The following is a 25,895-nucleotide window of genomic DNA, read 5'->3' as shown; positions in this document are numbered from 1 at the left end:
GCTGAATACTTCTCTAATACAGTAAATTGAAGATCTTAATTAATAATTTGTGATTTCTTCAATATTTTTCAATATTTGCATTCACAGCAAAACATAATTTCTCCAAAGAGAAGAAAGTATATCAAAAGATTCATGCTACTTATCAAAATACAAGTTTAGTTTAAAAAAAAAAAAAAAAACCCTGTATCATATGCCTGTTAATTCTGCAGGACAAAGTGACATTGCAAATTGGCAAGAATTGGTAAGACATATTTATGATGTTGAACAAAAATGTTAAGATACAGTATTTCTGTTTTATTTCAAGTTGCCATTCTTATTGGTATTTTACATGGATATATGTGTGTTTGTGTGTGTGTGTGTGTATATCTAGAGATGTACTAATGAAAACCCCAGGTATTATTTCTATATAGGAAGAAAAATTTAAATATACTGAATTATTCCAGGTTTTCTACCTTTTTCCCTGGTGGCTCAGCAATAAATTATCTGCCTGCAATGCAGGAGATGCTGGTTAAATCCCTGGGTCAGGAACATCCCCTGGAGAAGGAAATGGCAACCCACTCCAATATTCTTGCCTGGGAAATCCCATGGACAGAGGAACCTGGCAGGCTACAGTCCATGAGCTCACAAAGAGTTGGACACAATTTAACAACTAAACAACAACTATTCTAGGCATATATAGCATTTTATGTATTTTGATTATTATATAATAAGATTGATTTTTAAAATTGCCAGCTTTTCCTCGGTTCATATTTGCTCTTTTTCATTTTAGAATTAAGTGAACTATACCATATTTTATTTATTTTATTTATATATATATATATATATATATATATAAATATACATAGGTGGCTCAGTGCTAAAGAATCCACAAGCTAATGCAGGAGATTTGGGTTTAATCCCTGGGTCAGGAAGATCCATTAGAGAAGGAAATGGCAACCCACTCCAGTATTCTTGCCTGGGAAATTCCATGAACAAAGTAGCCTGATGGACTATAGTCCATGGGATCACAAAAGAGTTGGGCAACACTTAGCAGCTAAACACTAACAACAACAAGAATTATATATTTCTTAGTTTCTTAAAGCATATATGAAATTTCTTCTGTTTCAATTTGTACTGACAAAAGATTGTATCAGGCAAACTGTTAGGCACTTATTAATGAGTACATAATCAGTAGAGTCATTTTAGGATTGCATAGTAATGCCCCATGGACAAGGTATACCTGCTCACTTGTATGAGGGAGGACATGTATATATACAACATGAATAGGCTATGGTATAGCCTATTGAATAGGCTATGGTATAGCACTTCAACCAAAAGACAATAGTTGAAGTGCAAGATATAATTTAGTAACCATAACTGTGTATTGCACTGGACAATATAAACAGTGGGACAGACTACATATGATGGAAGACTGTTCTATACATATAGTAATGGTTTGCAATATGTGAACCTTGAACTTCCAGATGTTCATGCTGGTTTTAGAAAAGGCAGAGGAACCAGAGATCAAACTGCCAACATCCGCTGGATCATAGAAAAAGCAAGAGAGTTCCAGAAAAAACATCTATTTCTGCTTTATTGACTATGCCAAAGCCTTTGACTGTGTGGATCACAATGAACTGTGGAAAATTCTGAAAGAGATGGGAATACCAGACCACCTGATCTGCATCTTGAGAAACCTATGTGCAGGTTAGGAAGCAACAGTTAGAACTGGACATGGAACAACAGACTGGTTCCAAATAGGAAAAGGAGTATGTCAAGGCTGTATATTGTCACCCTGCTTATTTAACTTATATGCAGAGTACATAATGAGAAATGCTGGGCTGGAAGAAGCACAAGCTGGAATCAAGATTGCCCGGAGCAATATCAATCACCTCAGATATGCAGATGACACCACCCTTATGGCAGAAAGTGAAGAGGAACTAAAAAGCCTCTTGATGAAAGTGAAAGAGGAGAGTGAAAAAGTTGGCTTAAAGCTCAACATTCAGAAGACAAAGATCATGGCATCTGGTCCCATCACTTTATGGAAAATAGATGGGGAAACAGTGTCAGACTTTATTTTGGGGGGCTCCAAAATCACTGCAGATGGTGATTGCAGCCATGAAATTAAATGACGCTAACTCCTCGGAAGGAAAGTTATGACCAACCTAGATAGCATATTCAAAAGCAGAGACATTACTTTGCCAACAAAGTTCCGTCTGGTTTGTCCAGTGGTCATGTATGGATGTGAGAGTTGGACTGTGAAGAAAGCTGAGCCCCAAAGAATTGATGCTTTTAAACTGCGGTGTTGGAGAAGACTCTTGCGAAGACTGCAAGGAGATCCAACCAGTCCATCCTAAAAGAGATCAGTCCTGGATGTTCATTGGAAGGACTGATGCTGAAGCTGAAACTCCAATGCTTTGGCCACCTCTTGCAAAGAGTTGACTCATTGGAAAAGACCCTGATGCTGCGAGGGATTGGGGGCAGGAGGAGAAGGGAACAAGAGAGGATGAGATGGCTGGATGGCATCACCAACTGGATGGACATGAGTTTGCATGAACTCCGGAAGTTGGTGATGGACAGGGAGGCCTGGCAAGCATGGGGTCGCAAAGAGTCGGACACGACTGAGCGACTGAACTGAACTGAACTGAAAGTATAAATGTACCCCAGTGTCACTGCAGCACTGTTTACAATAGCTAGGACATGTAAGCAATCTATATGCCCATCAGCAGATGAATGGATAAGATATGATACATATCATATACCATGCATAGTACTCAGATATAAAAAGGAATGCATTTGAGTCAGATAAAATGAGATGGATGAACCTAGAGCATCTTATGCAGAGTGAAGTAAGTCAGAAAGAGAAAAATAAGTATTGTATATTAACACATATATATGGAATCTAGAAAAATGATACTGATGAACCTAGGAGAAAACAGACTTGTGGATACAGCATGGGAAGGGGAAGGTGTGATGAATTGAGAAAGAAGCATTCACATATATACACTACACTATCATGTGTAAAATAGATAGTGGGAAGTTGCTATATAACACAGGGAGCCCAGAGGGGTGGGTTAGGGGGAGGGAAGCTCAAGAAGGAAAGGATATAAAATTGTTATTGATTCAAGTTGCTGTATGGAGAAACCAACACAACATTGTAAAGCAATTTTCATTCAATTAAAATTACTTCACAAAAAGAAAAGACCTGATAAAGTACTCATGTTGGAGAAACTCAAATGACAAAGAAAAAAATCATCGATAGCTTTATGACCTGACAGTGAAATCCACAAGGTTAGGTCTTTCAACCTTTCTACCCAAAACAGAAATACAGATCCTAAACATGTGTTGCCTGGTTCATAAATATGACTGGAGAGATGAGAATCAATAGATATTTTTCAAAATGTCTAAACTAAAAAGGAAGATTGTATTAATTTCAGTAGCTACAAAAAGCTTTATAATAAACTATTCAAAACTGAAAGGAAAACAACATAAAATATGTCTTTCTTGCTTACCTAACTACAGATTGGGTGAAGTGTACATGATTGAATCTGGACTTGGCTGATCTTTGCTCTGAGTTGAGGATTAAGTACATGTCTGCTTTAATATCTTTCATTCTTCCAGTTCAACAGGCTACCCAAATCCTGTTCTTATATTGAAATAATACAAAATTGATAAACCACATGATGTCTCTTCAGATCTAGGCTTAGAAATAGCATATTGTGACTACCCTCCACATTCCACTGATGAAAGCAAGTCACATACCTAAGATTAAATTCAGTAAGGTGGGGAAGCAGCTTAACTATTTTCAATGTGTTGTTCAGTTGCTCAGTTGGGCGCAACTCTCTTCAACTCCATGGACTGCACACCAGGGTTCCCTGACTTTCACCATCTCCCAGTGCTTGCTCAAACTCATGCCCATTGAGTCAGTAATGTCATCCAACCATCTCATCCTCTGTCCTCTCCTTCTCATCCTGCCTTCAATTTTTCCCAGCATCAAGTTATTTTCCAATGAGTCAGCTCTTTGCATCAGGTGGCCAAAGTATTGTAGCTTTAGCTTCAGCATCAGTCCTTCAAATGATATTCAGGACTGATTTCCTTTAGGATTGACTGCTTTTATCTCTTTGTAGTCCAAGAGACTCTCAAGGGTCTTCTCCAACACCATAGTTCAAAAGTATCAATTCTTCGATGCTCACCATTTTTATAGTCCAACTCTCCCATCCATGCATGAATACTGCAAAAATCATAGCTTTGACTAGCCAGACCTGTGTCTGCAAAGTAATGTTTCTGCTTTATAATATGCTGTTTTGGTTGGTCATAGGTTTTCTTCCAAGGAGCAGGCGTCTTTTAATTTCATGGCTGCACTCACTATCTGCAGTGGTTTTGCAGCCCAAGAAAATGAAGTCTGTCACTGTTTCCATTGTTTGTCCATCTATTTGCCATGAAGTAATGGGACCAGATGCCATGATCTTAGATTTTTGAATATTGGGTTTCAAGCCTGTTTTTTTTAACTCTCCTCTTTCACTTTCATCAAGAAGCTCTTTAGTTCCTGTTAGCTTTCTAAAGGTGATGTCAGCTGCATATCTTAGGTTGTTGCTATTTCTCCTGGCAAGCTTGATTCCAGCTTGTGATGCATCTAGTCTGGCATTTTACATGATGTACTCTGCATAGAAGTTATATAAACCTTGTCTTATTCCTGTCCCAATAATGAACCGGTCCTTGGTTCCATATCTAGTTCTAACTGTTGCTTCTTGACCTGCATATAATTTTCTCAGGAGGCAAGTAAGGTGGTCTGGTATTCCCATCTCTTAAAGAATTTTCCACAGTTTGGTGTGACTGACATGGTCAAAAGCTTTAGTCAATGAAACAGAAGTAGATATTATTTTATGGAATTCTCTTGCTTTTTCTATCACCCAACAGATGTTGGAAATTTGATCTCTGTTTCCTCTGCCTTCTCTAAATCAAGCTAGTACACCTGGAAGCTCTCAGTTTACATACTATTGAAGCCTAGCTTGAAGGAGTTTGAGTATTACCTTGCTACCATGTGAAATGAGTGCAGTTGTATGGTAGTTTGAACATTCTTTGGCATTGCCCTTCTTTGGGATAGGAATGAAAACTGACCTTTTCCAGTCTTGTGACCCATGCTTCGTTTTCTAAATTTGCTAACATATTGAGTGCAGCCCTTTAACATCATCATCTTTTAGGATTTGAAATAGCTCAACTGGAATTCCATCACCTCCACTAGCTTTGTTTATAGTAATACTTCCTGAGACCCACTTGGCTTCATACCCCAGGCTGCCTGGCTCTAGGTTAGTGACAACACCATCATGGTTATCCAGTTCATTTAATACTTATTTGTATAGTTTTTCTGTGTGTGTTACTATTTGGATGTTTAAACCATGTACAAGTATTATCTGTAAAAATTATCTAATTTAAATGTATATTAATTCCTGGAAATAAGATTAAATCAGTTAAGGGAAATATGCCAGTCACAGCAGCCAGTATATAGAAAATGAGGGGAAAAAAAAAAGAAGTGCAATTAACTTTCATTTATAACCCATCAAGAAAGGAGAAATCTAGGTACACATGGGTTTGTGACCAAACTGATCAGTGACCACCTAACATGGAATTGAGTGCTTGCTATTCTCTATGGCTTTGGCAAAAATATCATTATGATAATGATATTATTTAATTTCTCCCACCCATTTTTGGAAAGCATAAATTGATACCACAGGTATTATAATTAAATGCATTTAATCTTCGCTGAGGGAGAGTAAAAATCTGAGTTGTTTAATTGCATTTTCTTTCTTTCTTAATAACAGTTTACTTACTTCTGTTATTTTACTTACTTTTCCCATTTTCGTCTCTTCTTCCTTACCTAATTTCACTTACCCTTTTCTATGTCTACTCAGCATACTGGTAAAAGTTTATGCATCATTTTTTTTTAGGACAAGGACCTGAGGTGAATTGATTCTTAAACTACTGAAACCCACCCCCCCCCCCATAAAAAGCTACTCAACCAAATTTAACTTTCTCTTTTTATAATGAAGAGAAGAGATTTTTTTACTGGTTTATCTCTGTGAAATATTAAATATTTTTTAATTCTCTAAGAGTAGAGTTAGATATTTTTTAAATTAGCAGAGTTTATTTTTCAAGAGTGGTTTTAAATTTGCATAAAAATTGGTTAGATAATACAGAGAGTTCCCATATACCATTGGTAACCCCATCCCATAGTTTCCTCGTTATCAACATTTTACATTAGCATAGAATATCTGTTATAACTATGGAATGAATATTGCTATATTGTTAATGAAAGTTTATTGTGCATATGTCACTCTTTGTGTTTTAGAGTTCTATGGGTTTGAAAATGTATATTGTCTCTTACTCACCATCATAGTATCATAAGGACTAAATACAATGTGGTATATTAGATAGAATACTGAGGCAAAAGAAAAAAAAAAGACATGTAGGGAAAGGTAGTGAAATTCAGATGAAATGTGGTGTTTTGTTAATAGCAATGTTATAAGTTTGTTTCCTTAGTTGCAAAAATATATTGTACTAATGTAGGATATTAACAGTTGGGGAAACTTTGATGAGAGTTTTATGGATACTCACTGTATCATCATTTGAACTTTTCTCTAAATCTAAAATTCTTATACACTTAAAATTTTATTAAAAGTAATTATTGCCTTCATATTTTATCTCTTTCAAGCAATTATCCCTTATATGTATAATATGTACTACTATTAATACTATTTATTATTTATTTATAAATCAAATAGGGTATGTATGTGCAAGTATTAAAGAGTTAATCTAGTCAAGGCTATGGTTTTTCCTGTGGTCATGTATGGATGTGAGTTGGACTGTGAAGAAAGTTGAGTGCCAAAGAATTGATGCTTTTGAACTGTGGTGTTGGAGAAGACTCTCGAGGGTCCCTTGGACTGCAAGGAGATCCAACCAGTCCATTCTGAAAGAGATCAGCCCTGGGATTTCTTTGGAAGGAATGATGCTGAAGCTGAAACTCCAGTACTTTGGCCACCTCATGGGAAGAGTTGACTCATTGGAAAAGACTGTGATGCTGGGAGGGATTGGGGGCAGGAGGAGAAGGGGACAACAGAGGATGAGATGGTGGATGGCATCACCGACTAGATAGACATGAGTTTGCATGAACTCCGGGAGTTGGTGATGGACAGGGAGGCCTGGCGTGCTGCAATTCATGGGGTCGCAGAGTTGGACACGACTGAGTGACTGAACTGAACTGAACTGAATCTAAACTCTAATCCACTAGTCTTCCATTGTGTATGTTTGTTAGCTGCTCAGTCATGTCTTATTCTTTGCAACCCCATGGACTGTAGCCCACCAGGCTCCTCTGTCCATGGAATTCTCTAGGCAAAAATACTGAAGTTGGTAGCCATTCCCTTTTCCAGGGGATCTTACCCATCCAGGGATCAAACCCAAGTCTCCTGCATTGTAGATGAATTCTTTACCTTCTGAGCCCCTAGGGAAGCCCAGGCTTCCATTGCTGCCTAGCCATTGACTACAGACACAGTAGCTTAAAACAATGCCCATATTTTAGCAAATAGTTCTCTGTGTCAGAAGTCTGGCACATAATGACCAGATTGTCTGCTCTGTGTCTTACTGGGCTGAAATCAAGATGTCAATAGGGCTTTGGTGCAATCTGGCTTTTTTTTCCCAAGCTCATTGGTTATCAGAAGATTTTTTTTTTTTTTTTGTAATTGGAAGATTGAGGTCTCTTTTTTCTCACTGTTCATCATCTAGGTTCAGCCTTTATCATATAGGGGATGCCCATGTCCCCATGTCCTCATAATATGGTAGCCTCCATCTTGAAATCAGGAATGGCATTCCCAGTGTTTTGAAATAGTTTTTCAAATATTTGACTTTATGTTGTGCTGCTTGCTGGAAAAACTCCTCACTTTTAAAGGGCTCATTTAATTATATTACCTTCACCTCACCTGAAAATCCAGGCAAATCTTTCGGTTTTAAGATCAGCTAATTAGTAGTCTTGGGGTTCCCCAGGTGGTCCTGATGGTAAAGAACCTGCCTGCCAATGCAGGAGACATAAGAAAAGTGGGTTCAGTCCATGGGTGGGGAAGACTCCCTGGAGGAGGGCATGGCCACACACTCCAGCATTCTTGTGTAGAAACTCCCATGGACAGAGGAGCCTGGCAGTCTGCAGTCCATAGGGCCCAAGAGTCAGATTTGACTGAAATGACTTAGCATGCAATTTGTAGCCTTAATAACATATGCAAGTCCATTTTGCCACATCAGTAACATTCATAGGCATGAAAACTCAATATTTTCAGTCCTCAATATGAGGTTGGGAAACAATGAGGAGAGACATTTTTAGAATTTTGCTTAATACACCTGACCACAAGTCATACTTATTATAAGGTCATTATTCTTCAGAATAGTTGACCTCAACCAGCATTTTTATCTATATTTCTTATCATCTATAAATCTATGTTTGTTTACTTATTGTCATTTATCTACCTATACACACAGATACATGTTACAATATTTTGTAAGATGTTAATAAAAATAATTTTGGTTGCAAAATGAATTTAAATGTCTTTCCCCTTTGCATGTATAAAAAAACACCTTTAATAATTTGGGTAACTTCATTAGAAAGAAGGTTCCTAAATAAACTTGTAGTTTCAGTGGATGGATTGTTTATATTGAAGATTGTATCAGCCAAGAGTAGGCACTCCATAAGTGTTTGAAACTGTTCTGCTGGGAGACAGCACCTGTTTGTCTATAATTCTCTTTACTGGCAAATAGAATTACGATTCTGTTCTAATAATTCTTTTCTTCCTGGAAGAATTTAGTGAACCAGTTAAGTTCAGTAGCTCAGTCATGTCTGACTCTTTGTGACCCCATGGACTGCAGCATGCCAGGCTTCCCTGTCAATCACCAACTCCTGGAGCTTGCTCAAACTCAGGTCCATATAGTCGGTTATGCCATTCAACCATCTCATCCTCTGTCATCCCCTTCTTTTGCTTTCAGTCTTTCCCAGCATCAGGATCTTTTCCAATAAGTCAGTTCTTTGCATCACGTGGCCAAAGTATTGGAGCTTCAGCTTCAACATCAGTCCTTCCAATGAATATTCAGGACTGGACTGATTTCCTTCAGGATTGAATGGTTGGATCTTCTTGCTGTCCAAGGGACTCTCAAGAGTCTTCTTCAATGCTACAGTTCAAAAGCATCAATTCTTCAATGTTCAGCTTTCTTTTTGGTCCAACTCTCACATCCATACATGACTACTGGAAAAGCCTTATCTTTGACTAGATGGATCTTTGTCAGTAAAGTAATGTCTGCTTTTTAATATGCTGTCTAGGTTTGTCATAGCTTTTCTTCCACGGAGCAAGTGTCTTTTCATTTCATGGCTACAGTCACCATCTACAGTGATTTTGAAGCCCAAGAAAATAAAGTCTATCACTATTTTCGTTGTTTCCCCATCTATTTGCCATGAAGTAATTTAGTGAATGCCCATATTTAATGTTTTGTGCTGGTCTCTCAGCTCTGGATATTTTCCTTGATGCTTTTATCAGATTTATTTGTTTCCTAGCATTCAGTTTACATTTCTTCATAATTATTTTTCCTGTGTCCTTGACATTGTTTTGTTTTGGGCCTCCTCTTCTAGTCTTAGGTTACTCAAATCAGAACTTGGAAAAGCTTTTTGAGTTTCCCATTGCTTTGCCTATTTACAGATTTAAGATTCAAAACTTTGCTTATTAATATATTTCATTTGTAAAGCTTTCCAAAATTATTGAATTTTTGGTTGTTATCAACTATCACTCTATCTTGCCTGCTAGCAAACACTCTTGAATGTGAAATGATATCCAGTATCATCACCTATAAAATTGCATGACCTAGATCTGACCACTCTGTAGAGTGATTTTCAATTTAATACATATTTTGATGACCTTGTCCTTAATTCTCTGTCATATGGTGATAGTCATTACCCCATATGACATTATGATTAAACACAATATTAAACTTGAAACTAAAAGCTGTGATGGTCCATTTAAATTTCAACTAAGATTGTGGGAGGTTCATATCTAGTCTTGTTTTGTGTATACATGAAAATTTAAAGAAATATCTTTTTTCTTTCATTCTCTTGTTTCTTTAATCAATTTGATCTGGATTTGGAGAAGGTTGAGGAATGTACACAGTTAAGCCCATTGTCTAATCTCTAAGAAGAAAGGTAAAACTAAGTATGCTCAAATTATTCAACTGGGTAGTACAATTTTTCTCTATAAACACAGTTAGAAATGGCAATATACATTAATATTCTACTTACAGTTGTGAAAGCAAATATCTACTTGGCATTTTGAGCCTTTAGTAGATATATCCATCACAGAGTTGGACAGTTCATATCTCATGACAAATATAAATGACAATCACCACCAGCAGCATCTAGCAGATGAAAGAAGTGGCATGAGGAGAACTTGCTCTGTGTCCTAGGAAACTAAAGATTACAGGATGGTGAACAGCTAAATGAAAATGAAGCTCAGTTAATTTTATTTAGTTCTCAACCTAATTTATTATTACTCTGAATATTATACCTAATTTATTTAATAGATACCATTTGGAAAATTCTGTAGGTGATGAGAAAGAAATAACATGAATATTTGTATTATTTGTGCAATATTTTTGCATATATTTTCTAATTAATTCTAAAGTATTCTGATTTGAATATTCTATTCATATTTTATTTATTAAGAATAAGAGTTTGGGAAAGATTAACTTATAGTTCTTAGGGTAACAGATAACCCACCTCTGAATAGAAAGCCTTTGCAAACTAATATAGAATGAGAAGCAAAGTTTATTTTCTATTGATCAAAACAAAAGCATTATCACTTAAATTCAGTGGGGTATCAAAAAACTTTTTGGAAAATATCAAAACATGTTTTTTATTTCCTGTAGCATAGTTTTTGTGAATTTTGTTTAATATTAACATAAAAATGTTGAATCATAAGGTCAGTGAATTTCACAAAACAGTCTTTAAGCATCATTCACAACAAAAATTAGGACATAACCAGGCAATTCAGAATCTCTCCTGTTTTCTTCCCAGGCAAAACTTATCTCATAATAAGCTAATGACTCACTATAGTTATTGTAATATTATAGATTAATTGTGTTCATTTTCTGACTTTACAGAACCACATTCTATATTTGCTCCTTCATTGCTAGCATATATCATTCAAAATAATGTGTACATCATAATCATTTATATTTCATTTATTTCTCATCCTTGCTATATATTTACTCACTATTTTAACAATTCTATTGTGCATATCAAAAGTTCAAGGTGAAGTCACTCAGTCATGCCCGACTCTCTGTGACCCATGGACTGTAGCCTACCAGGCTCATCTGTCCATAGGGTTTTCCAAGCAAGAATACTGGAGTGGATTGCCATTTCCTTCTCCAATTGTGTATATAGTGTTGTTGAATTAGCTTAAATATGCATTTAGCTGGTGACTAATCAAGTTGAGAGCTTTTTTAAAATGTTGTTGATAATTTAAATATTGGTATTGCAATTTTTTTCCATATAAGATTTTTGCTCATTTTTGTTGCTTTTTTTATTGGCTTATAAGAATTTTTGTAATATATATTTTAGATATAAGCTTGGATATGTGCATTTAAAATATTTTCAATCAATCTATAGATTGCCTTTCTACTCTTAGTAGTACCTGTTATAAATACTATTGGCTAATTTTGATATTTTTTAATTTATAAATTTTATTTTCATTCTTAATTTGAACTTATATAGACCCAATTTTTAATAAATCTTTGCTTACTGTAAGGTCAAGGAGATGTTCTATGAATTCTTCTAAGTCCCTGATTATTATTTTTTTTTCCTTTCACATTTACATTTGTATTCCTCCTGGAGTTGACTTCTAATTATGCTGTGAAATAGGGGTCAAGATGATTACTTTTGTATCTGAATGTTCAACTAATGCATCATTGCTATTGAAAATTATTTTCTTTCTCCACAAAACTGCAAGATCATCTTTGTCATTGTAAGGGAGGAAGAAATTTTCCCTGCATTACTATCTTCGTTTGACTGGCCTAATTATCTGATGAACATAAGATAGATTATAGAAGACAAACATTTAATTTCATATATATGGAGGTCCCATAATTATAGGACTGAAGAAGTGACCAAAATAATCTGTTTTTATAACTTTTTAGACAAGAAAATAACATATTATTTTTGAGGATTTGACAAAGAAAAAGGATTTTCGCCTGGGGTAACAAGTTAAAAAAGAAGTAATATACTCTGATTACACAGCTTTGTGGCCTAGAATTCCCTGTCTATGGTAGCAAGAATTCCCTCCATCCTTCAGGCAAAGGAAAGATAACTTCCCTTCAGTGATTTGTTTCCTACTTTCAGGGGAACAAAGAAAGGTCAGAGTAGTCTTCTTATACCGACTGTTTCTTAGGTAACTTTAATTCAGATATGTTACCTTGGCATATTTTGGGGCAGTCTTCCCCAAACCCCATCATCATAAATTATTCTATTATGTGTGTATGGGTCAGTTTTTTGAATCTGTATTCAGTTCAAAGAAAGGCAATGCCAAAGAACGTTCAAACTACCACATAATTACACTTATCTCACACGCTAGCAAAGTCATTCTCAAAATTTTCCAAGCCAGACTTCAGTAGTACATGAATTGTGAAATTCCAGATGTTCAGGCTGGATTTAGAAAAGGCAGAGGAACCAAATATCAAATTGGCAACATCCATTGGATCATTGAAAGAGCAAGAGAGTTCCAGAAAAAAATCTACTTCTGCTTTATTCACTACACCAAAGCCTTTGACTGTGCAGATCACAACAAACTGTAGAAAATTCTTAAAGAGATGGGAATACCAGACCATCTTACCTGCCTCCTGAGAAATCTATATGCAGGTGAAGAAGGAACTGTTAGAACTGGATGTGGAAAAACAGACTGGTTCCAAATAGGGAAAGAAGTAGGTCAAGGCTGTATATTGTCACCCTGCTTATTTAACTTATATACAGAGTACATCATGTGAAATGAGGGGCTGGATGAAGCACAAGCTGGAATCAAGATTTCCAGGAGAAATATCAAAACCTCAGATATGCAGATGACACCACCCTTATGGCAGAAAGTGAAGAAGAACTGAAGAGCCTCGATGAACGTGAAAGAGGAGAGAGAAAAAGTTGGCTTAGAACTCAATACTCAGAAAACTTAGATCATGGCATCTGATCCCATCACTTCATGGCAAATAGATGGGGAAACAACAGAAACAGTTATTTTTTTGGACTCCAAAATCACTGCAGTTGGTGTGTACAGCCATGAAATTAAAAGATGATTGCTACTTGGATGAAAAGCTGTAACCAACCTAGACAGTATATTAAAAAGCAGAGACATTACCAACAAAGTTCTGTCTAGTCAAGGCTATGTTTTTCTAGTAGTCATGTGTGGATGTGAGAGTTGGAGTATAAAGAAAGCTGAGCACTGAAGAATTGATGCTTTTGAACTGTGGTGTTACATAAGACTCTTGCGAGTCCCCTGGACTGCAAGGCGATCAAACCAGTCAATCCTGAAGGAAATCAGTCCTGAATATTCATTGGAAGGACTGATGCTGAAGCTGAAACTCCAGTACTTTTGCTACCTGATGTGAAGAACTGACTCATTGGTAAAGATCCTCATGCTGGGGAAGATTGAAGGCAGGAGGAGAAGGGGACGACAGAGGATGAGATGGTTGGATGACATCACCAACTCGATGGACATGAGTTTGAGCAAGCTCTGAAAGTTGGTGATACATAGGGAAGCATGGTGTATTTCAGTCCACAGAGTCACAACAAATTGCACACAACTGAGCAGCTGAACTGATTCAGTTCAATGTGTCTTAAATTACATTGGTGTAGTTTTCCTCATTACTAAAACTATATATACATGCATATATATTTATATATATTCCCAAACACAGAGTGTATATATATATATAGAGAGAGAGAGGGAGAGAGAGTGTGTATGTATACTATACATATATATACACAGCATATATGTACACATGCAGTATGTATTATATAGTTGCATATAATATTTAAAATTATTCACACTCCTGATGCTCAGTATTAATACTCAGTATTAACTATTATAACATTTTGATGGATATCCATTCAGTCAATAAAACACAGTTCACACATATGTACACTGTATCCCTAAATCATCTCCTAGCTCTAAACCAAAGTTAATTTGGCACACCTTGTTTTTTTCCATTCAGTTCAATTCAGTTGCTGAGTGATGTCCAACTCTTTGCGATCCTATGAACCGCAGCACGCCAGGCCTCCCTGTCCATTACCAACTCCTGGAGTCCACCCAAACCCATGTCCATTGAGTCGCTGATGCCATCCAACCATCTCATCCTCTGTTATTCCCTTCTCCTCCTGCCCTCAATCTTTCCTAGCATCAGGGTCTTTTCCAATAAGTTAGCTCTTTGCATCAGGTGGCCAAAGTATTGGAGTTTCAGCTTCAACATCAGTCCTTCCAATGAACACCCAGGACTGATCTTTAGGATATACTGATTGGATCTCCTTGCAGTCCAAGGGACTCTCAAGAGTCTTCTCCAACACCACAGTTCAAAAGCATCAATTCTTCAGCACTCAGCTTTCTTTATAGTCCAACTTTCACATCCATACATGGCCCCTGGAAAAACCATAGCCTTGACTAGATGGACCTTTGTTGAAAAGTAATGTCTCTGCTTTTCAATATGCTATCTAGGTTGGTCATAACTTTCCTTCCAAGGAGTAAGCGTCTTTTAATTTCATGGCTGCAATCACCATCTGCAGTGATTTTGGAGCCCAGAAAAATAAATTTTCCATTAATACATCTGTATTTTTCTAACTTCTTATTTTAACCTATGATTTGAAAAGAAGCAATCATTGTATTTTTTAAATAAATGATCCTCTGAAGTTGTCATTTTATTACTAATGGAACCTTGATTTTAAACTCTAATTTGAGGTAATTTTATGTGACTAAACTTATATATTTGATAATATATTAAAAAGGCTGCAAATCTTAGCATTAGAAAATCCAAGATGGCTGGTTTCAGGCATTAAGACAGAGAGCTGTGTTTTACAGAAGATCATACTTAGAAAGCGGAGAAGGCGATGGCACCCCACTCCAGTACTCTTGCCTGGAAAATCCCACGGTCGGAGGAGCCCGGTAGGCTGCAGTCCATGGGTTCGCAAAGAGTTGGACACGACTGAGTGACTTCACTTTCACTTTTCATTTTCATGCATTGGAAAAGGAAATGGCAACCCACTCCAGTGTTCTTGCCTGGAGAATCCCAGCGATGGGGGAGCCTAGTGGGCTGCTGTCTATGGGGTCTCACAGAGTCAGACACGACTGAAGCGACTTAGCAGCAGCAGCAGCAGCAGCATACTTAAAAAGCAGGATTTATTTTTCTTTAAAGATCTGTTTGTTTATTATTTTGGCTGTACAGTGCAGCATGTAGGATATTAATTCTCCCACCAGGGATGAATTCATGCCTCCTTCAGTGGAAGTACAAGAGTTTTAACCACTGGATCACCAGGGAATCCCAGAAAGCAGAATTTCTTAACACAGACACTATTGGCATCTTTTTTAAAAATTGGGGTACAGTTGCTTTACAATGTTGTACAACAAAGTGAATTAATTGTATGTTTGCAGTCCATGGAGTTGCATAACTGAGAGACTAAGCACACACATACACATACATATATTCCCTCCCTCTTGGCCCTCCCTCTCCCACCCATCTCAGCCATCTAGGTCACCACAGAACATGGAGATAAACTCTCTGTGCTATATAGCAGGTTCCTGCTAGCTATGGTTTTATACATGGCAGCGCATATACATCAGTCCAAATCTCTTAATTCATCTTCCCGACCATGCTCACACAACTGTTCTCTACATCTGCCTCTCTATTTTTTCCCGAAAAACAGGTTCCCCTGTACCATTTTTCTGGATTCCATGTACATGTGTTAATATATGGTATCTGTTTTTCTCTTTCTGCTATACTTCACTGGATATCTTTTGCTAAAGCAGTGGTGGTTTAGTTGCCAAATTTTGTCCAATTATTGTGACCCCAGGGACTACAGCCCTCCAGGATCCTCTGTCCATGGGATTTCTCAGGCAAAAATGCTAAAGTGGGTTGCCATTTCCTTCTTCAGGGGATCTTCTAGACCCAGGGATTGAGCCCATGTCTCCTACATTACAGGCAGATTCTTTACTGCTGAGCCACCAGGGAAGCTAGTCTTGTATATAGTCTTGTTTTTAGCAGAATCCATGGCCTTAACCCAAGAGCTGCCAATAGCACTCCTCAGTTGTGATTATGAAAAATGGTTCTATATATTGTTGACTATGTCCTAGAGGAAGAGGGGAAATTGTTCCAGGTTGAAAAGCACTCTTGTAGGAAAATGAGCCTTCCCAGGTGGCTCAGTGGTAAAGAATCTGCCTACAATGCAGGAGACCTGGGTTCGATCCCTGGTTTGGGAATATACCCTGGAATAGGAAATAGCAACCCATTCCACTCTTCTTGCCTGGAGAATTCCATGTGCAGAGGATTCTGGTAGGCTACAGTCCATGAGATCACAAAGAGTTGGACATGACTAAGCACGTACACACTCATGCAGGAAAATGGTACAAACTGCTTTGGCTGTAGACTCATGTAGTCTTCATCCCATATCCATCCTTGTGAGTCTAGTAACATTACTAGTTATCAATTTGAAGAGACATAGAAAGTTTTTTAAGAAGAAGTGAGGCCCACATTCCATTCTTCTGAGATTTAAAGCATGTGTTTGATAAATTTGTCATGCTCTGACCACAGCATGACAAGAATATACAACAGAACCTGAAAGTGTGTTGATAGTATTTGACAGTAGTATATGTTACAGGATAGAGCTTGTGAACTGAATTTCTGGTGCTAGAATGTCCCATATCCTGCCACTTTAGTAAGATATTAACCAAAATTATATTAAAAGCCTGCTTCAAAAATTGCTGCTATGTGAAGGTCTAGTTTACATAGGAATAAAAGGGAGACGAGGTATTTCTACAGGCATAATTCTGGAGATATTTGGGAAAGGCTGGCTTGTAGATTGTCTGATTTCCCCTCGCACACAAATACCATAAAGAATTACTGATAAACCTGAAGGTGTAATGACAATCATTAGTTTCCACATTATCTCTTACAATAGTTAAATTCTATTGAAGCCTACCAGTGATGGAGAAGGACAGACTCTGTTGGCTATAGTACTCTGCAGTGACCAGAGCCCACATGATTGGGCTGTAAGATTCAGCTGTCAACAACACTTGGTACAAGGGAAAATCTTTGCCTTAGCCAGTTGAATATCATAATTCTGATGGGAACATTACTAAGTGGTGATAGCATTTAATGAAATGGGAAATAGGATCTTTCAGGTTATTGATGTAGTTAAATGAACTCTATAAAGCAAGTAATAACCATAAATGAGGTGACTTAGTTCAATAGTCACCCTTTCCAGTTTTTGCTTAATGAAACAAGGCACTCAAGGCCTGACCTTACTGATCTGTGTTACTCCTTACTGATCTGTGTTATTCCTTAGAGTACCTGGGTTTGTTGAGGTGTGATGGGCTGAGGAGGCAGGTGTTTCTAGAGATAAAATACAAGTTTTCTGTAATTTATAAACAAAGATCCTAGAACCATTTAATTAGGACACTAAATGAAATGAAAACACACTTGATTACTGAGTTAATTGGTAGAGTTGGAAAAGAATTACACTAATCCATACCAAATAAGGCTGATAAGCTCTTTATACATTTGTAGTTTGCTTTCTATTTAGATTTGGAGACTCAAGTGGAGAGATTTATGAATTTATTTATAGTCAGGTTAAGAAATGAGGTACAAAGTGAAGCATTTCTACTTTACATAGTCTTTACCCTTTCTCTTTTCTAAGTTTGCTTCATCTTTCATAAGAGCTTAAGAGATTTCAAATCAAACTCCCATCTGTTTCATAATTTTCACCATGACCTAGCCAATTACTGTATTTGAAATTATCTGGTAATTAAACCAAAGACCTTTTATCCTGGATTTGCTCACACATTTTTGGTTACAACTTTAATGGTTCCTTTCTTTACAAATTGAGTTATAAATTCTAACTGGATAGGACAGAGTTTGTTTGGGATGCATGTGTGTATGTGTATGTTTTGTTTATAAGTTGTAAATTGCAGCAAGTGGTTGGAGTAAAGATGGGCTGATGAGGCTTCCTGACTGGCTTCCTGGTATCCATGAGTCCACTGGGCTTGGACCAAGGCAGGCAGCAGCCCTTGGAGACAGAGGCACAGAGGCAATAGTGCCAAATTTCTCAGTTGGCACCACTGGAGAAAAAACAGAATTAGGAAGAAGGCTTCCCTGGTGACTCAGACAATAAAGAATCTGCCTGTAATGCAGAAGACCTTAGTTCAATCCCTGGGTCAGGAAGATCCCCTGGAGAAAGGCACGATAACCTACTTCAGTATTCTTGCCTGGAGAATTTCAAAGACAGAGGAGCCTGGAGGGCTACAGTCCATGGGGACACAAAGAGTTGGACACAACTGAATGACTTTCAGACCCAATAGTTTCTATGTATTTTGTAGCTTGAGGAGACTTATGTCCAGGTCCAAGCATAGCAGCACTGCAGCACAGGGTTCTAGGTAATCTTTCACAGAGATTTCATTAGAGATGAACCCAGTGAAGTATAAAAGAGACGATATCCAGAATCCTCAGTCAGAGAAGCTTTCAGCCAAGGGCAGGGGAACTGCAACATCCAGAGAGATAACAAGCATCACAGAGGGAAATGGAAAGCATTGTAGTTGAGATGAAGAAACACCTCCTCAGCAAGAGAAAAAGACACCACATTGATGAAGATCACTGAATTCATCTAAGAGCAACATTGCAACAGCAAATTTACTATGAAAACTTGAACCTTTTAATCTACAGAACAAGAAGAGTATGTGACAAGGTACTAAGTTCCCCCAGTCATTCTGAAACAGGCCTGGGACTTAGGACCCTTTGCTGTAATGCTGCAATCCTTGGACCTGGATTTATATCTCCTTAAGGAGATGGACAGGGAAGCCTGGCGTGCTGTGATTCATGGGGTCGCAAAGATTCGGACACGACTGAGCGACTGATCTGATCTGATCTGAAGGTGATGGCACCCCACTTCAGTACTCTCGCCTGGAGAATCCCATGGACAGAGGAGCCTGGAAGGCTGCAGTCCATGGGGTCGCTAAGAGTCGGACATGACTGAGTGACTTCACTTTCACTTTTCACTTTCATGCATTGGAGAAGGAAATGGCAACCTACTCCAGTGTTCTTGCCTGGAGAATCCCAGGAATGGCGGGGCCTGGTGGGCTGCCATCTATGGGGTCGCACAGAGTCGGACACGACTGACGCGACTTAGCAGTAGCCTCAAGCTACAAATACATAGAAAGTATTGTGCATGAAAGTCACTCAGTCATGTCCAACTCTTTGTGACCCCATAGACTACACAGTCCATGGAATTCTCCAGGCCAGAATACTGGAGTGGGTAGCTGTTCTCTTCTCCAGAGGATCTTCCCAACTCAGGGATCAAACCCGGGTGTCTTGTATTGCAGGCAGATTCTTTACCAGCTGAGGCACCAGGGAAGCCCAAGAATACTGGAATGGGTAGCCTATTCCTTCTCCAGCAGATCTTTACAACCCAGGAATTAAACTGGGATCTCCTGCATTGCAGATGGATTCTTTACCAGTTGAACTACCAGGGAAGCCCATATAGAAACCCATTTAGAAACTATATGGAACTAAAAATAACTGTGTGCATGCTCAGTTGGGGCAAATTCTAGACCTAGGGCAAATTCTAGACCCAGGGCAAATTCTATATATATATATGCAGGGTGTTTTATATATATATATATATATATATATATATATAAATTCTAAATTTGAATTTATATATATATATATATATATATATATATATATATATTTTGAATATTCTAAAGAGCTGACAGCAAATAACTTTTGTGAGTAAAGCAGGTTATTGCACATTTCCCTGCACTAAATATCACAAAATGATGGGCAAACCACCTAAGCCACCCCTCCAGCCTAACCCCTGGACACATCCCTACCCTCACCCCAAAAACAAAACAAGCACACCTCTGCCAGAGACCAAGCAAGCAAAAGAACCTGTTACTTGTTTTCACTCCTGCAGCCTGCACAGGAGCCCCAATAAAGCCTTAGCTAAATTTCTTGTCTGGCCTCTGCATGTGTGCATTTTCAGTGGCTTCAAAAGTGTCCCAATCTTTGCAACCCCATAGACAATAGCCCCAGGCTCCTCTGTCCATAGAATTATCTCAGCAAGAATACTGGAGTAACTAGCCATTTCTTCCTTCAGGGGATCTTCCTGACCCAAGGATCAAAACCTTTCCTCCTATGTCTCTTGCATTGGCAGGTGCCTTCTTTACCACTGAGCCACCTGTCTGACCTCTAGTCAATTCCTATTGATTGAGGACAGATAAGAAACCTGGTAGGCAAGGATTCCTGAAAAAATGCTAGAAACTCTATATAAAGTAGAATTATTGGCTGTTTTCCTATATAAATTTATTTGTTGCCTTTTTTTTGGGGGGGGGCAGTGGAGGTAAGGGGTGAGTGGGATCAACTTATATGAAACAAATTGTACTTATTTTCTCTACTCTGCACAATCTCTGAAATGTGTTTTTGGCTATTTTGTTTGCATTCATTTTTTATTCACATCTTTAATCTTGGATGATGTCATTTCTCACCATTTACATGGTTCCACCTGAGTTTCCCTGGTGGCTCAGTGGTAAAGAATTTGCTTGCCAATGCAGCAGAACTGGGTTTGATCCCTGAGTTGGGAAGATCCCCTAGAGAAGGAAGTGGCAAGTCACTCTAGTATTTTTGCCTGGGAAATTCCATGGACAGAGAGACCTGGAAGGCTATGGTCCATGGGGTTGCAAAAGAATCAGACACTTCTAAGTGAGTAAACAGCAACAACAGCATATAGCTTCCACTCATTTTCCCAACTGTAGAGTACAAGGAAAACATTTGAAAGTTGTATAATCTTAATTAATCAATATTTCTCTGAACTGAGCTCTGTCTCATATCTCAGGGTATGAGCTCAATAAGCCTTAGATAGGCACCATTTTAATTCTGCTGAAGTCCTTTGTCTAATTCTAGATTGTCTTCTTAGATAAATAATAATCTCTGGCACAAATAGTTGCAAACACTCCATTGGCACTCTATAACTTACAGTTCAGCATCACTTTTTAGTAATATCATTGTTCCTATCCCTAGACCTGAAATATGCATATCTGGGAGGAAAGAAATCCAACTCCATCCATACCTTCTGTGGGTGTCATGTGTTTTTCTGTGTTTGTGTTGTGGGTGAGAGATTTCCCCCTTTCATCTGAGTTTTGAATTACATTTGACAAGTGGAAAGAATGTGATACTTAATGTAAGAAGACTTTAAATTTTGTTTTTTATACTTGCTATTAAGAAAATGAACATAGGCAGACACTTAATAATTTTCTCATCAGTATTACTAAGGTATAATGGTTAATATAATTAACTGCTTGAACATAGTCAACTAGACAGTTGGAAAATACTTTAAAATACTTTTATTGTGATATTGTTTTTCCTGCTAGTCTAGGTCAAATGCACATTAACTGAATGTGTTGTAAGCTTTCATTAAAATTTGCTCTTAGTCCTCTTCTAATCAAAAATACATATTTTGCATTATCATTCCCCTATTTTTTCTCAGCATAGTTAAAAACAAGATAATTTAAATAGACCAGGCTTTAGGCTTCCTTTGAATGCTCAGATTATAAGTGAGCACTAAAATAAACTGCAGTATTTCTTTTTAGCTGTATGGTGGATTTTATTAAGGTTGCCAAGGATGGTGTTTCCATCTAATTTTGACTTGTCTGCCTGCAATGTGGGAGGCCTGGGTTTGATCCCTGGGAAGATCCTCTGGAGAAGAGAAAGGCTACCCACTCCAGTATTCTGGTCTGGAGAATTCCATGGACTGTGTAGTCCATGGGGTCGCAAAGAGTCAGACACCACTGAGTAACTTTCTCTTTCAGTGTATAATATTTTGTTAATAATTATTAATTATTTTTATTTGTAATTTTTATCAATAAAAGTCAAATTATAAAATGTTGTATATTGGTGAAAGCCATGATTTTCTTTCTCACTGAACTTGTAACTTCATGTTCTCTAAAATTATATAATGTTTACATTTGTCTACATTTGTCTAGTTTCTATAATATTTCTAGAAACTAAAATAATCATTTTTATACATGAGGAAAGAAAATGAATGCTGCAAATAATAATATAGTAATCTTCTTTGATATGTAAAATACTTCTGTAATTTAACAATCTCAAGCTCTTATGGGAAACAATATGCTTTCTTTTATCTATCTTAATCACATGACTAAGCATTCCATAATTGGAAAAATAATTTCAAACTACAATTAGAAGTCCTCAATGGAATAATGGTACAATTTCACTTTAGGAATATAGCCTTTTATGGGTTATTATTAAAACTCCCATAACCATATATAAAATCATTTCTGTTTTGTAGGACAAGGAAAAATTCTGATCTGGTCTTAAGGCTGGGTGTGTAGTAGTAAATTGATAATACTGAATATATCAATGAATAAGTATGAAGTATCATTTTTCACTTATAAATTACTTTTTGGAACATAACCCAATAATTGTTTTACCCTGTTATGAAACTCAGTTTGGGTATGAAAAATCTGTTTGAATAGAGCTAACAATTTTAAAAAGGTCTCATAAAAATCTTACGGAAAAGACTACATTAACTTTTTATCTTTGAAAGACACAATTGGAGAGTAATTTTGAAACTTAGATACCAAGAAAATCTCTGAAACATTATGGATTTATTTTTGCTACCTGATCATTGTAACCTGAAGACAGGTGGATTTTGATACTTTGAATTTGTCTGAGTTTGGCAAATAGGAGTGATGAAATAAGATTCTACACTGATAAAGAAAATTTGAGGAAAAAAATTAAATGTAATTAGCTTCATTTTAATTTGGAATATTCATATTTTACATTAATTATTTATACATGAATGACATCCAATATACTGTCTCAAATAAAATTAAATATTGCTTGCCTATTATCAGTTAATTGATTAAATGGCATTTTAGAATTATTATTTCATAAGTGACATCATGTTTTATGTTTTCGTTTTTCCCCATATGCACTTACAGTCTGTGACTAGACACGCATTTATTAAGACATAACTTATGCCAAGAGAAAAGGTCAAAATGAAGGTGTCTCAGCATTGCCTTATGGTAAATTGACCCCACTGTCATTCTATGCCCATAAGTGTACAATAAATTTCCATATTTAGAAATATGTAGATATGGAGTACTCAATTGTGTTGGCATCTTCACAGCTGTTCTACTTCTTTTTGGCAGATTCACGGCCTCTTGGCCAATTCACAGTGAGACAGATTCAAGAACTTTTAATTGTGCAATATTTTCATTATGTTAGGAGATGCAAATGTGAATGGGATCAGTATCAAAGGACATAATTTCAACTTTACATTTTTATACCTAAAATCATACACATAAAAAGCCAAAACCAAAGAAAACATTTCTTCTCAGAAATATATCCATGTTCCAAGAGTGGAAGGGCTTCAACTCATAAAGCTTTTATTCAAGCTTCCACCTTGAAAGCAAGTAATTTGAGCTCTTATTCTTTTTATTATTAATTAATAGTCTGCAGTACTAAGTATCCAGCTTTCAAAACAGGCTAATGAATGAAGAGAACAGCATTTAACATCAACACCTACAGTTAAGCAAATAATTAATATATTAAAGTTTTTAGTTATTGATAATTTTGTTTTTTTTAAGTTAATAGTGATTATTTTATTTCTAGTTTCATGAAACAGGAAACCGTAGAAATTGTTTTGTACAGTCATGTGGCTTCATAGCATATAACTTTTGCATATGGACCAAGCTCCAAAAAATGTACTTTAGGAATTAAAACAACATTTTTCCTTGGTAATATGTGTATTTAATCATTATGGTTATCTTTCAGAGAGTGTACAGAGTGATTTTTCTCAATTATATTTTCATTTTAACCTGCACCTGCATGAACATATTTCTTCAGTCTTATAAAAGGGTCTTATAAAATGAGTTTCCATTATGATTAACCATTGAAGAATATTATTCTCTTAGGTGAAATGAGCTCTCATTGATTATTAATCTGTAATCTGTATATCTTCAATAGACCATATTAGTAGATCCTCAGAGGCAGACAAGAGAGCTCCTTGAGTTTTTCTGAATTTCTTTTCAATACATTTAAGTCAAGGAGAGAGAGACTTACAGCTTAAAATTCAGTGGTGAGCCCATATCGAGCAACTTAGTTTAAAGAACCACTGTCCTAAATTGATGACTTGCAGTCAGCCCTGGATAAATCTTCACACTTATTTGTCCCTTAAGCAGCAGGAATTCATGTTTAGATCTAGTCTTATTAGCTTATAGGTCCTGAATAAGTAAGTTTTCTGCTAAGAGGAAATTCAATGCAAGTTGAAAAAACAAATGCTTTAATTGCACAAATGTGGATTTTCTCAAGAGCATTCTATCACAGGCAAATCAGTTACATAGGATAATATGTATATAATCCACATGTATTTCAGAGTAAATTTAGTAAGAGTTCAGTGGTGGCTCAGACATTAAAGAGTCTGCCTGCAACACAAGAGACCTGGGTGTTTGATTCACTGGGTTTGGAAGATCCCCTGGAGGACGGTATGGCAACCCACTCCAGTATTCTTGCCTGGAGAATCCCCATGGAGAGAGAAGCCTGGTGGGCTACAGTCCATGGGGTCACAAAGAGTCAGAAATGATTGAGCAACTATGCACACAGCACAAGGAAGAGAACTAATTGATGAACTAATTCCTGATTTTAATATTTAAAATGGAATGCTGATGAATTGCTATTCCTCTTAGTATCACTAACATACAAGTTTAAAATAGGAAAAAAGAACTGTTTTTTATATGGCTTAGTATATCATATGTATAATAAAATCTCAAGTTTAAATTATATAATTCATCAGTAAAATTCATAGTACTATGTTCAAACTTAAAATGTTCTTCATTTGGTAAATATTAATTGAGTTCTGTACTTGGTCCAAAGAATGAATAGGTGAATATAAATATGCATATATATAGATAGAAATCTATCTATCTGTCTATATATATATATATATGTATATTACAGCAGAATTTTTAAAAACTAAAACATGAAGATCTCTTTAAAAATTCAAAATAAAAAATTCAGAGTTTGATTCAAGAGTTCCACAGTGAAGCAAGAGATTCTGTATTTGATATAAGGTCCTATGTTTGTTCACCAACCTCTTTTTTATTATATCAGAGTTCTTGTTATTGTTGCTCACTCACGGTATCACGTCCCACTCTTTGTGACACCAAGGATTTCAGCACACCAGGCTCCAATGTCCTCCACTATCTCCCAGGTTTTACTCAAATTCTTGACCTTATTGGTAGTGCTATCTACCCATCTCTACAGACCGTTATAATCCATTTAATAACACAAAGGTCTTAACAAATTAATGATCGTAAATGTGGTAAGTTTTATTATAGTGTAGAAAATTAAGTGTTAGGAAATTATAAAAGACTGGGAAACCAAATCTTTCTAGGGAGATTAGGGAAAGTTTCATTGTGATGGTCACAACTGAACCGAGTCTGAGAGGACGTATATAAATTTGATAATCAAATTATTAACGATTATGGTCACTCATGGCAGAAGGAATAATATATGTAGATAGTGACTCATGAAAAAATCTGGAACAGTGTCCTATTCAATGTAGAGTGAAAATA

The 25,895-nt window shown here is 36.7% G+C and overlaps 1 non-coding gene across 1 annotated transcript; it reads left to right on the top strand.

Annotated features, from left to right (window-relative positions):
• The first annotated feature begins 16,434 nt into the window (after positions 1 to 16,434).
• TRNAC-ACA (transfer RNA cysteine (anticodon ACA)) lies at positions 16,435 to 16,505 on the top strand. Its single transcript has one exon. It is a non-coding gene; the product is annotated as a tRNA-Cys (tRNA).
• The last annotated feature ends 9,390 nt before the right edge of the window (positions 16,506 to 25,895 follow it).

This window comes from Bos mutus, chromosome 1 (assembly GCF_027580195.1).
Source record: "Bos mutus isolate GX-2022 chromosome 1, NWIPB_WYAK_1.1, whole genome shotgun sequence".
NCBI classification, from domain to species: domain Eukaryota; kingdom Metazoa; phylum Chordata; class Mammalia; order Artiodactyla; family Bovidae; genus Bos; species Bos mutus.
This window is presented reverse-complemented; position numbering and strand designations above follow the sequence as displayed.